The following is a 9,639-nucleotide window of genomic DNA, read 5'->3' as shown; positions in this document are numbered from 1 at the left end:
GTCGTCGGAGAAAAAAGATTTCGTACGCACGAAAAAATATCACAATGTAATACAAGCTATGCGTGATTTCTGCAGTGGTATTAATTATCGGCTGAGTAGGCTAACAACAAAGTACTCAAAGAAGCTTGATTCCCGGCTATCGCAGTTTAGAAAAGACTATGACGACCTTGTGTCGTCATACAGGTGACCATCGTAATTCGTTAATTGCTAGAAGAGCTACCCATGAAGATACTGCTACAGCCGCTGCCGGACAGTACAAGATAGGAACTTGTAGGAGCTGCAAAAGAAAAATATGTAGAAGAGTTAGAATAGAATATTCTATTTGGTTTAGCGCGTTCAACTTTCCCTTTACTCTCCTCTATTTGCTTGTCAATAACTTACTTGTATGTATATGAAGATGTGTTTTTCGAGAGACGAAGATTTCAAGTACGAATTATGTCGACGTCTGGTTTTCGCTAATACAAACCCGGTCAAAACGTGGCAGTATTTATAATTTCGTAGCCATAGTGAATAATACAGTATCAACGCATTACAGGCAGGAGACATGTCTCGTTCACTCGTTATGCAGCAAACCCAAATCCACATACATTTATTTTCGTGTTTTATAGCATATAGATTGGCTCGTACGAATTTTTATAAGGTGAATGATAGCGCTGATTATTAGTATTTGGTACCCGAGGTGGCAGCAATACAGCGACGAGCAAGACACCCGGTGCTATAGTTGCATTTATAGGATGGTACTAGTTGCACAAGTTAACCGTTCAATTTTTATGCACCCAAGCTTGCTGTTTGTCTTTAAAGGACAAATGACCTTAGCGGGTCCTCACCCCACCATGATATTTTGTCAGGACTCAACCGGCCCCGTCCTCAATGGCCGTTCTTTTGCCCTTTCCCTTATGAACGGCCCTCTCCGAGTGGGCGGGTAGATGTGTTATTCTTGAAACGCCCCCAATAAGGTCCGTACAGTTTACCCTAAGTCTAAACGCGTTCTGGCTAGAGGTGATGCTTCTCGAAGGGGTGGTCGACAAAGTTCAGCAGACACGGTCATATCACATGTGTCCTTTGCCATTTCGTCGCCATCATCGCTGGATTTAGGTTTCATGTCTTGCCTTGACAATTCAAGTAGAATCAAATAGTGATTTGCTGTCCATGACAAATGTTTTTGATTGCGGCACTTACTAAATTGGAATTTTCAAACTGGGTTTCCTTCCTGATGTTATGAACTAGAAGAATAACCAGCTCCATTTTTGATTCGATGTTTTCGTGGTTTAACATCTTGACAATAGTAATGCCGTGTCAAGTGCTAGTGAGCACAGCAACTTGATGCAGCACTTTTGTTAAAAGGCCATACACCTTCTGTGCCTACGCGAACTGCACCAGCTCTACTCAAACTCTTCCCGGTACCCATGCTCCCATACATGCAATGAAATAAACGCTAAAGGACAAAACCTAGGACGGCCGATGCCAAAGAGATGGAACACCCAAGACAGAAGACGAGAGAGAGAAGCCGTCATTGATTAGTTTGTCCGATCAGTCACTAGCGGCCTACTATAATCAAGCAGTGCGCATTGCGCTTGATCTTCCGTAACGATTGCTGGAAACATATTTCCATTAAGTGTGCGTGCAGGTTAGTCTTGTAAGCAATCTCTAGGCATCGGGATGCTACACTGTGGAAACTTGAAGTAGAACTTTGTGCGAACACCTGAGAGTGCATTGAAGGTAACCCGCTTCCTTTGATGGTGAGTCAGTTATCTACGCATAAATGTGCACAACGTGACTAGGTACATGCCTACATGTGACTATCCATTTGGACAGAGTATTCCTTGTCCTGCGCGAACTTTATCAGTGTAACAGGCATTAACAACTAAATAAGAATAACCCATATAGGATAGTGTATTAATAATAATAGAAGTCTTTAAGCTATAGCTTTTTCACAGCCGACTTTCACTCTATGCCAGTAAGCACGTAAACAGCTTGATCAGTTCCCTGCTTAGGCTCTATATGGCCTTGCTATAAAGTTTTGTCTTTGCGACAAACTGAAACGACGATGTTAGATGAAGGGTACGAAATATTTTAGGATAGAGAACACTTAGATAGTTAAAATTTAGATTTTGTCAACTGGCCGAAAAGCTTTCATGACGAGCTGACATGTAGTTCGAAATAATTCGAAGCTATGCCTTCGTTGTAAATGACGTAGGAGTACAAATCAGCATCAGTCACTATTTTCAACGTTTAGCGAATGAACACTCTCATCGTACTTGTCAGCTGCTATCTAGGCATGCATCATGGTCCCGAATGTTATAAAGGCTAAATAGAGGCAAGCAAGGAGTATTCGCGCATATTTGACAGGCTCAAGGACGAAATGCATGATTTATCGATATGAAAAAGTTGTCCAAACGTGAAACGTCACAAAACCGCTGGCTCAGGATTAACATTTGCAGGACACATAGTCACGCATATCTTCAGAACAATGACTTAAACTATATAGTCAGCCAGATGATCGGATAAACGATGAGTCAAGAAAGCGTTGTGCTGTGCATCTCATTACTTAATGGAGCCTTTGCAATAACATTAAAAATGGTTTCGCATCTACATACCGTCAATACGTTTTGCAAGGCTGATCAGTGTGATTCTGAGATATCATTATGTGTAAATGAAAGATATGGAACACGTGACACGCATTCTGTCTGACCTCACTTAATCACTAAAATCATCATTTTTAGAATTATCTTACAAAGCACTTCTTTTATCGAACAATGTAGTCCTGTGGGCTGCATTATTCGATAAAAGTGGGCAGGAAATCATCAGTACCGTGTGTTTGACCTGTGGACTGCTCAAATTTTCGACGACACATGCTTATTGATCGTTTCGAAACGTCTTGGTGAACTTCCGTAACTTATCACAGCTTATATTCACGAATGAAATTACCCACGAAACATGCTTCGGATCCGTAAGCTACCTAAAACACAATATCTTTTTTTGATGGGGTTCACGATTAGCATACAGCGGATAAAACTCGTGGTTTTTCTTGACGTGGCTTCAGCTAAAACCCAGTTGACAGGTAATGTGGACTCGAGCCTCTTTGTATGAAACCGTTATCAAACGAAGGGACAAGCGAGTCTAGGTCATCCTGCCCCATGACAACGCCCCCGTCATGCACGGCGAACATCGTCAAAACTATTTCCCTGGACTTCCAAACCTGTTTTCACTCCCTCCGTCTACTGGCAAATAAAATTAGACACCCTACATTTGGCAATAGAAGATGTCTCAAAACTTGGTTGAGCCAGTTTGTTTACGCCGAATGTCGAAATCATGACAAAAGGGATTAAAAAAAACAGTTGACAAGTGGGAGAACGTCGCTAACAATGACGGAAAATACATTGCAACGTACTGTGACACAATGGAAAACCGTAATTTCCTGTAGAATAAGGAAGTAAACTTTATTATAATCTCATTATATATCGTTGTAAAGCATACGTGGCATAAAGTATATGGCAGGAACAAATTTATGATGTGTGGGACGCTGTTAGCGCTTACGATACAGTCTCCTTATTTGAAACGATATTATAAGGATAATGATGAAATTTTAACAGTGTAATATCTGGGCATCAATGATAATTCATCTTATTTTCCGGGTGTACCTATGCTATAGTAACAAATACGGTTTCCAAATGAAGATAACATAACAACGCAGTGAAAACTAGTCGCTCAGCCACGATTGAATCATAATGACTCTAAATAGGGTATGCAGTGTAATTAGTCAATACCGTTATTCAGTCATAGCCTAATTTATTTTAAGCTACCTCAGACAAGAAAGCACTGACAGGATAAATTTACTTAATGGCTCAAATAATTATTGAAATTTGTCAATATAATAATTTTCAACGCGACTAACACAAATGTACAGATGTAGGGCGCCTGCATCAAGCGTAAAGGTGAACTTATATTTTAGGGCGAAAATCCCTTTGTTCTTCTTACTACTGAGAGCAACCAATCCCCTCTAGAACTAAACGCCGAGTTAAAAGAGGAAACTTCGGATTGGCAGCAAGGACTAGTGATCGTCTAATACTTGTTCGTCCGCATCGATATAACGTCAGTTTTGCTTGTCGTTCTGACGCCGTTCTTTGGTGTCGCCGATCTTTCTACGACGTCTGAAGAACTTGAAAAGAAATTCACAATAAGAATTGAGTTTAAATGGTGGAATAGCTATGGAAGAAAGCGCGAAAAGCCTATGAGACTATCTATCGACTTTCGGAGTGACGGCGCGGCCTATAGCGTCTAGCTATTGCTAGACTTTTTGGGCTTTTTACAGTTTCTATCGATTTGCGCCTTTAAATTTTGGAACTTTGGACCCACTGGCAACCCAAAATTAAGGTCTACCGGATTCTTCTCTGTGTAGCGTGTTTCTGCAAGATCGTCGCGAGTCCACAAGGGAAAACCGTTGCCCGTTCACAAAACTGATCGTAAGTTTGTACGGACTGCTTTACAGGTCTGCTCCTCGATGAAAATGACAATTTCAGAAAATTATAACGTTCAGTAAAGTTAACAGGACAAGCGTTGTACGTAATGTCCAGATTTGTATAACTGTGTATATTCATCATTCGTTTTCAATATGTAAATATAGTAGTTGAACGAGTCGCTGACCTTTCTAATCAGTTCGAGAGTGAACGGCCGGGCAGATCGTACGCTTTTAAACCATATATTACCATACAACCATACGTTTTTGAAATACTCAACTGTTTGTTACTGCGTAACTATGAAAAATAATAGCTCGGACGGCTAGAACCATTGCAAGCTGTTGCAACGTGCGATGCGCGTGCAATGAAAGTGCGTCCCGCGTTGAAGAAGCTAATCTGATCATTTCAGAGCTTCCAGCCATCATGGCTTCAATTGATTTCTGCTTGTTACGGATTTCTTGTAGCTTTTGTCGATCATTTCCCTGTCTTCCATCCGTTGAAGCAGCATCAATCAATGGCGGTTATTGAAATGTTCTGCGTATTTTTCCTTTCTGGTGGGAAGTACATTTTTAGGCTTTTACCACATCCGCCTGTTATCTGCCGCTGTAACCGAAGAAAACAAATCAGTCGTCCTCTTCTAGAGCCATGATTACACCTCACCCTTCACTACCGATGCAGAAGTCCTTTAAACCGATCAAGGATGCCAGCTGACTTTGCGACTGTCTCTAGCGTACCTAGTTTATCGCGCATATGGAATATCATCAACTTCGAAGACTTCTTTTTGTCGGTACCTGTCGAAAATCCCGTTCAGACCAAACGTCTTACCACTAACTAATGAATCTGTAAAGTATTCATCATTATACTAGGTTACTGCTCCCTAGCCACAAGCGAAAAAAAAAACGTTCAACCCTTTTGATCGTCATTTAGATTATTAGTAGTTAACCGATCTCGTTCATGGCCTAACTCGCAGTACCCTTTGCGCATATTGTTTTATCGATTCTCTTCTATATGGCAAGGCGTACGAGCACGCATTCTGTGCTACAAAAGGCAATCTTCTAGAAGCTTCTATTTGGAATATGGCTGGCTGACACGTGAACGCGGTGCTGGATTCACAGTACTCGGTGCACGCATTGGGAGGGAATCGAAAGATGACTTCCAGCGTTAACGAGGATCTGTTCGTATCAATGCTATAAGTCCGTGACAGCAGAATTCACATATGTTTTCAACAACACTGCGGGCCGATTTCCCTAACAATACGCTTATAGTATGTGCGTCTTACTTGACACGATGGAAACTACTTGTCAAATAGCTTTACTAACGCATTTACTCTACATAACTACTCGTAGCTATCACTCGAACAACGTATATTTGGGCACCGCTGGACATAGCTAAACCCAGTAGCAGCGTTCTGAAAACCAGCTACGTATTTGCAGCAAAATCATAGCTACACTTAGACGTCATTAGCTAGAGCCTACGACTGTTCACCATACGGCCTGTGTGTGACACATTCTATAGAGGTGATTTACTCTTTGCTAGCAGTTGGTACAGCACTCGGTAAAAAAAAACATTTATGAATAGCACAAGCCGCGACAGCACTGCCAAGGTTCGCATTAAAGATGGCGCCACAGTTAACAGGTTCGTACTTCCGTGGCTCTATAAACAATATAAGCTATTGGGGGGTATTCGTCGCGTTCTGTTACGCCCGGAAGAACTGCACCCCGATGAGAATATTTTTTTCAACACTGATGTGAAGTGGCTTGCTGGACAAAGGCAGCAATTTGTGGAGTTGCAGTATACGCGTTACGAATCGAAGGTTTCATTTCGCTCATGTATAATACTTTAAAATGGTAATGAAAGCACAACTCTCACAATTTTGTTAGACAACAGGAGCGTATTCGTTTACATAGAGCACGGAGAAGTTTCAAAGCGTTTGCTAGTTATATCCATTGTGTAGAGTTAGAACTTCATTATTATCTATGTCAATATTCTTGCCTGTCCCGACCCTCTACGACGTAAGGCGCAGTCCGGTATTTTGTCTATACGTGGTAGCGGGAAAAAGTAGTCTATGTCCCTAGTCGCGCAATTTGTTTTTCAGGCAAAAACATCCCAATTGAATATGAGTGAAGCTTCACATTGCCGACTGTGTGAGGTTCAGTCACTTTGGACGTAATGACAAAGTTAGTCGTACGGACGGAATGGTTTCCTAACGCTAGTTTGAGGACGCTCTGTGCAGATTATAGAACAGGCTATTGCAACTGATTTATTCAGTCAAAACCCGAAGCAGATCTTTGCGAGGAGTCATTTAGTTACGGTCCTTAATTATCGTAATCTTTTTCAAGCATAATTATTTATGTTATCAACAAAGTACAGGTTTGCATGCTTCCGACAAGGTTCGAACCATCTAGTTCGAACAACCCGGCGTCATCATGGTTAACATATCTGCCAGCATACGGAGGGATGATCGTTTAACATATAATCCTTTTAGATCGTTCATTACTACTACAGATCGATCGTGATAATCATCAATGGCACAATAGGAAGAAGCCACTGAATGATGCAGCGAAATGAGGGAAATGATTTGTGATGATTCAAAGAGCTCATCTGCCAGTGAGCTTATTGAAGGCGTTCAGAATACACATAATGCTCCTGCTGGGGAGGGCAGCGGCAAGCATCTGCCGAAAAACAGCAAAACGGCTGCTCTGAGCGTTAAACTCAAAGGCTTTTACTTGACTTCAGAACCCTGTAAACATGCATAAAGGTATAGCTTTTTGAATGGAAATCACCATATTATATTGCTAATAATTTACATGAAGTTGTGGACACGGAACCCGTCTTATCGAACAGTATTAATAAATACGCTCGTTTTATTCCATACGCGCTTGTACCTCCCGTATTTAGGCATTCATCCCCCATACTATACGAAAGCGTATCAGGCCGGTTCGGCAAACAAATCTTCGATGTTCGAAAAACTTGATTCCGACAAGTTCAAGTTAAGTATGCTACCTTGCCATACAAATGAATCGTGACACAATATCAGCCGTGCGGTGGCGAGTATGCTTAAATAATAAGCTTGGTTACCATATAAATACGTTTACTAAATATTATTTAGATAAAACAGGACACTATGTGATACAGGCATGACGTGTTATACAGTGAGAATAGCATTAACAAATGACTGCAATGCAAAAATAAACCGGAAGTTTCAGAGACGGTAATGGCAAACTAAAAGTCTTATTAAAATCGATGGCTCTGTTTCCCAAAATTACGTTGTGACGATTGAAACTGAGTTCTAAATTAACTTATCTCGATCAGTTGAGAACTGATCGCCATTTCTTCTTAGTAGTAAGCCTATAATAATAATAATATCGTATCTGCAGTAAGAAACTAAAGTTATACGATTTCAAGCTTTTGGGCATTTGCAAATTGCTTTTACACAGAGTGGTTCTATATATATATATATATACCTTTTCACGATTTTGCTTAGGAAGCGATCTTTCTAAGCAGAGTTTCATATTCCGGCACGGATGAAACTTAACCATCAGAAAGTCATTAAAGCAGGTAAACGACTTTACACACGCTCTGCATCGGCTATTTAGTAGTCATATTGGCTGGACTCGAGGTTTTCAATTCTTAAAACCAAATACACTACAAAGAAGTTGTTGAAAGATTCCAGTATGAAACAACTTACGGATAGCCATAGCAGGTACTGACAATTCTACTTTGTCACATATTGGAAGGCCGAATCAAAGTCCTATCACTTATTTTTATTGAGAACAAAGCACTGCCTATTTCGCTGTCAACGAGGCCTATCTGTATAAAAGGCTGAACTGAAAAAGTTAACAAGTCTTGTGCTGCTTTGAACTCTGACATCAAATCTCTGTAGCTGCTCAAGTAGTTTAATCAAGTTAATGTTAAAGTTAGAATTAGTAAAGCGACAAAGCTGTCTGAAAACTAATAGCAAAACGTTTCAATGATAAGTACATATATATATGTATATATATGATGATTGCGGAGAACGTTAATAGTCAAGAACTTCAACACAAATCAATTTCGACATGCCTCTTGTGACGAACACCAAGATAGGATATTGGTCTACATTACGAAAAAGGCTATAATTAGCTAAAAACCCTCGGTTTTTCGTCGTACAGAGTACAAGGTGTTGAAAATAGGTTCGCCTATGTCACATAAGCATGAATTAATTATAGCAAGACAAATGGACACTGCTCAAACCAAGCCCCGTGATATATTCTACTAGTGCTTACGGTAGTTTTAATAAAGCCATCTTTATAAACTGCAGCGTCTGATGGGCAAGGAGAACAGTATGTTAGCCCATATAGTTATATACTCATATGGTACACTTACATTTTTATTACGTTTACGTTGTACCAGGGGCAACAGTAGGCCTGCGGTACATCCCCGGAAGAAGCAAAGCCTTCTGCGAACGCATATATACACGCCAGACCCTAAAAAGTAAACGTTTGCATGTCTGCCAAAAAAAATTCACATTTCATACAGGTCACTTCTCTATAACTAAGGTAACAATGTAGACTACTAAGGTGAAAAGGCCACCACAATGGCCTTTTTCGGTCCTAGCTGAACCAATTTCCCTTTTGCTGAATCGGGCCTGCTTAATATCGATTATTCGTAGACAACAATCTCACTGTTGTCTTCCTTCGGCAGATTTTTGTGTTAAATCAATTCAGATTTTTTGTGACATTTTCTTTGTCCTATATCAAATGTAGTCGAATTAATTGTACAGCTTTGACCAATGAGACCTTGTTGGTGGGACAGACTGAAAAGTGGGGAATCATAACCATTCCTCTACTTGACATTTACCAGTGCTAGATCTTTTCTATGGAGCGATATTTGCATCAGCATTGTTAGTAGGCGGGAGAATTCAAAAGCATTTTGTCGTTGCCTGTTACGGAGAGCGCATTGAGGAGACGACGTCGCCGCGTATCAGTTACAAGCACCATTAACGACACATGAGAAAGGCATTGGAGATGGTTTAGGATTTCTGAACTAAACTATCATAGCTCGATCACGACTCAAGGGAGCTGCAGCTTCGTTCCGAAACAAGATTTAGTACTACAACATTGTCTTTAGTTGGCAATACATATCTTCGAAAGTTTATCTATATATGGTAACTCTACGTTATCGTTTCGCCCAGTAAACAGCTCTA

General features: G+C 40.5%; 1 protein-coding gene across 5 annotated transcripts in view; it reads left to right on the top strand.

The window, feature by feature from the left end:
* The first annotated feature begins 966 nt into the window (after positions 1-966).
* LOC111254531 (cholecystokinin receptor-like) overlaps positions 967-9,639 on the top strand; it is a 68,820-nt gene continuing 60,147 nt past the window's right edge. For 2 of the 5 annotated variants that reach the window (XM_086985194.1, XM_086985188.1), the window contains exon 1: positions 971-1,739. The gene's annotated coding sequence lies outside the window, so the exon portion shown is untranslated. Of the gene's footprint in view, positions 1,740-9,639 lie in introns of all 5 variants that reach the window. The other 3 variants (XM_086985189.1, XM_086985190.1, XM_022815471.2) reach the window with 3 other exon arrangements.

This window comes from Varroa destructor, unplaced genomic scaffold (assembly GCF_002443255.2).
Source record: "Varroa destructor unplaced genomic scaffold, Vdes_3.0 BEIS01000001.1, whole genome shotgun sequence".
Lineage (NCBI taxonomy): Eukaryota > Metazoa > Arthropoda > Arachnida > Mesostigmata > Varroidae > Varroa > Varroa destructor.
This window is presented reverse-complemented; position numbering and strand designations above follow the sequence as displayed.